The sequence below is a fragment of the Pteropus vampyrus genome, unplaced genomic scaffold, assembly GCF_000151845.1.
Source record: "Pteropus vampyrus isolate Shadow unplaced genomic scaffold, Pvam_2.0 Scaffold632, whole genome shotgun sequence".
Lineage (NCBI taxonomy): Eukaryota > Metazoa > Chordata > Mammalia > Chiroptera > Pteropodidae > Pteropus > Pteropus vampyrus.
The window spans coordinates 380,712-384,414 of record NW_011889413.1 but is presented as its reverse complement, the minus strand read 5'-3'; the positions used below and the strand labels follow the sequence as shown (position 1 = coordinate 384,414).

Here is a 3,703-nt window from a genome sequence, read left to right as displayed (position 1 = left end):
GGCCACTGCTGCTCGGTCCCACGGGGGGAAGGGGGTCAGCCGGGGGCGGGGGGGTCGTACTATTCCTGCAGGCATTATTCACAGGCATTCTCTTATTTTTAAATACGTGGCTTTTTCCACCCAGAAGAACGTTTAATTCATGCACACTCGGAGGCTCGCCGCCCCCAGGAGGAGGTGTCACACAGCGGTTTTTAACAGGGACGCGGACGATCTCGTTATATTCTGTTAGTATTAGTGTTTGTGCTCCCACAGCCAGGAGGGCCGGAGACAGGCAAGGACGTGAAGGCCCCTCCAGTCCTCTGGCAGGGCACGTCTGAGCCCCTGCGCTGCCCACAGAACACGCCCACCCAGGCCCAGGTGGGGGCGCCTCTCCCTCCCGGTTCAGGGCCCTGGAGGCTGGGGGCTGACTCCCCTCCTGGCAAGGCCACATCGCGGGGGGCCTGGGATCCCCCACCCCAGGCACGTGCACTCTGAGGGGACCTTCCCCAGAGGATCTTCAGAGGCTGCTGCTGAGTGTGGTGACAGCTCACAGGGAACGCAGGGCGGGCCGTCCTCTGGCTGCACGAAAGGCCCCTGGGGACAGCCTCACAGCCCAGCAGCCTCTGAGTCACGGGGACACGCACATCTGGAGCCCTCAGGCCACCAGGCGCTGGAGCAGATCACTGCCGGGCTGGGGGCTGCCAGTGGGGACAGAGGGCGCGCCTTCCCCTTCCCCCTCCTCCTCCTCTTCACCCGCAAAACGGAGCCCTGGGGTCCACCTTCCGTGGGGCGCGGGGCCACCCCTTCTCATCCTCCTCCAAATGTCAGGGGCACAGGGCCCTTCCACGTGGTTCAGACCCCACGTGGCAGGAAACCTTTAATAAACGACACTTTCTCAGGGGTCAGTGTCCGAGAAAGGATATTCACCATTGTCTTCAAAACGCCACCTCTCGGCCCCGTGGGCCCGATGTCCCGCGTAGGTGTCGCCCACGGCCACCTCACAGCGGTTTGCAGCTCCCAGCTCCCCCTCCGGGTGAAGTGTCCCGTGAGAGGAACGACAGACTCACCTCTCACGTCTTGGGAAACAATAGTCCTTTTGTTAGACGTGTGTTACTCATGCTAACGTGTAACGGGTTTACCCTTGTTGACCTGCAATGAATCCCTAAATCGGTATTTTTTGTTCATGTCTGTGTAACACGCACTGATAATTAGGGCTGGCACAAACCGCGCAGCTCCTGCGACCCCGTGTCGGAGTGGAGTGTGGGCCGTGGGACCAGAGTGTGAGACCCGCTGCCCGGCCGGCTGGGTCCGGCCCTGGTGACTATCCCCGGGGTGGTGCCGGACCGCTGCACGCAGGGGCGCAGGACGTGGGGCCCCCAGGCGGCAGAGCCTCCAGGTCTTGCTCAGCATTTTTCCACAATGGAAAACACCCGCCCTTGTCTCCCAAAGAGCCGTGACGTCCAGTCGTGTCCTTGTCCCCACACCCTGGTCCCCTGGTCCTACGCCAGCCTCCCCCTTACCTCTCGCCGGCCCTCGGCCCCTACGGAAAAAGGCAGTGCGCAGCCGGCCAAGACGCAAGGCCATGGCGACAATGACTCTCCTGCCTCTCGAGTCCCTACAGGAGGCCGCGAGGTCAGGGCCTCGGTGGCCCGCTTTTCCACAGCCATCGTGGCCGCAGAGGGCACATGGCCGTCCCTCAGCCCCTCGGGCTTCACAGACAGTGCTGCCCTCCTCATTTTTTATGGCTTTCAGAATGCACCTCGCTGAGGTAGAGTTCTCCGGAAAGGAGCCGTCGGTGCTTTCGGCGTGTAGTCTGATGACGTTTCGCAAACAAGCACAGCGTGCGGCTGCCACTCAGGCGCAGAAGGTCCCCACCCCAGCCCCAGCCGCCTCCCCTGCTCCCGTCCCTGACGCCTGACGGTGACTTTGGCCTGCTCCGGACGCGACGGGGTGGACTCGCTCCTTCCCCTCAGCAAAGTGTGTTGAGGCTCCTGGTGCTGCTGCTGCACCGTAGCTGGTCACGACACTTGGTACGACAGCCTCTCGCTTGTCGACGACTTGGGGCTACTTGGGGTTACTTGGTGGTGACGACTCGGGGTTACCTGGGGTCGACGACTCGGGGTTACTTGGGGTCCTTCCCACTTTCCGCTGTTATGAGTGAAGCTGCCGTGAGCCCACCTACACTAAGCTTTGTGTGGACACGTCTCGTTCGTCTTGAGGGAACAGGTGGGGTGCTCGTCGGGCACGTGCACGTCTGACTTTACATGGAACTGCGGTTTCCCAGTGATCGTGCCACGTTAGAGTCCCACTGCCAGCTGGAGCCCTCAGGCCACCAGGCGCTGGCGCGCGTCCCGATGGCTCCCCGGCCTCACCAGCACGTGGTGGCACCGTCCGCCGCTCCCACTGCATGCGGTCATGGCTTTAATCCCGCAAAATTGGCTACCAAGATTAACTTTGTCTAGTCAGGTCCTTTGAATTTCCATGGAAATTTTAGAATCAGCTTTTCCGTGTCTACGACCCTGTGGGATCGACCGAGATCGCATGAAATCCGAAGGTCGACGTGGGGAAAATGCTGAGCTTGGCGATGCCGAGTCCTCCACCCCACGAACGTGGACCCCTTCTCTGCTTCGCGGTCGGCTTTGTTCCCAGCCACGATTTCGGTTTTTGGGGTGCTGGTCTTGCCCCTACTTTCTCGGATTCGTGCCTAAGCGACGCACGTCATGTGATGCTAAGGCGTTAAGCCTCCCATCGCCAGCACAGCGAAGTCCGGTTGGATCCGCGTATCAGCGCGGCCTCCCGTGGGAGAGGCTCACTGCGGTCCACAGGGCCAGGGCCCGGCCCGGCCCGCAGCCCACGGACCGCGTCCTGTAACACGCCGAGGTGCTTTCCCTCCACCAGCCTGAGTCCCCGAGCCCCAGGGTCGGTCTGTCCCCAGGGTCTGTCTCTGCTCGAGTCCTCTCAGCCCCAGGCTCCCCTCTGGCAGGACTTCAGAGGGACCCGCCGGCTTCCCACCACGGAGCCCGGAAGTGAGGCCCGGCAGCAGCTTCGCGAAACATCCGCCTCCGGCTCAGGACCCGCCGGTGCCAGCTCGGGAGTGCAGGAGCTCCCGACGGCCGTCACTCTGGCCCCTGCCCGCGTGACTCAGCCCTCAGGCTGAAACGGAAGCTCCTTCTTTATGAATCGCGGCCGACCCTGAGGGGGTCCAGCTCGAGGTGTCCTTTTCCCGGCCGGGAATGTCCTGATGTAGCCCGGTACCGGGGGCGCTCTGCGAAGGCCGACGGGCAGTCGAAGCTGCCGGCGTCGCATCCACAGAGGCTCACGCTGCCCCTGGCACCCCGTCAGCTGGCCTGCGAGCGGGGCGCTGGCACCCCCAGGCCCGCCCTGCTTTTCGTGCCTTGGCTGCTGAGTCATTTGGCAGTGGTCTGTGCCCTTCCAGACGCTTCCATTTATGGCTAGATTCGGTCCTCCCTTTGGGGCCCACAGATGGGAAAGCTTAAGGAACGGGCGGCACCAGGAGCTTCTTGCGGAGCAGCCAGTGGTGAGGGGCCCCCCGCTGAGCAGGCGGTGGTGCTGGGTGGCCTCTGCCCGCCAGGAAGCCTGTGCTGCGGTCACACCGCTCCCCGGCACATGTCGCCAGTGCCCACCGGACATGGGCCACGTGCCAGCGGGAGGCAGAGCCCCATGGCACGCCCGGCCCGGTGCTCCTGGCTTCACTGCCCGGTTC

The 3,703-nt window shown here is 63.4% G+C and overlaps 1 long non-coding RNA gene across 1 annotated transcript in view; it reads right to left on the bottom strand.

Annotated features, from left to right (window-relative positions):
- The window catches only part of LOC105308831, a 20,968-nt gene that overhangs the window by 5,630 nt on the left and 11,635 nt on the right, over positions 1 to 3,703 (bottom strand). Inside the window, exon 2 of the long non-coding RNA XR_897344.2 lies at positions 1,129 to 1,141. This is a non-coding gene — a long non-coding RNA (uncharacterized LOC105308831). The remainder of the gene's footprint in view (positions 1 to 1,128; positions 1,142 to 3,703) is intronic.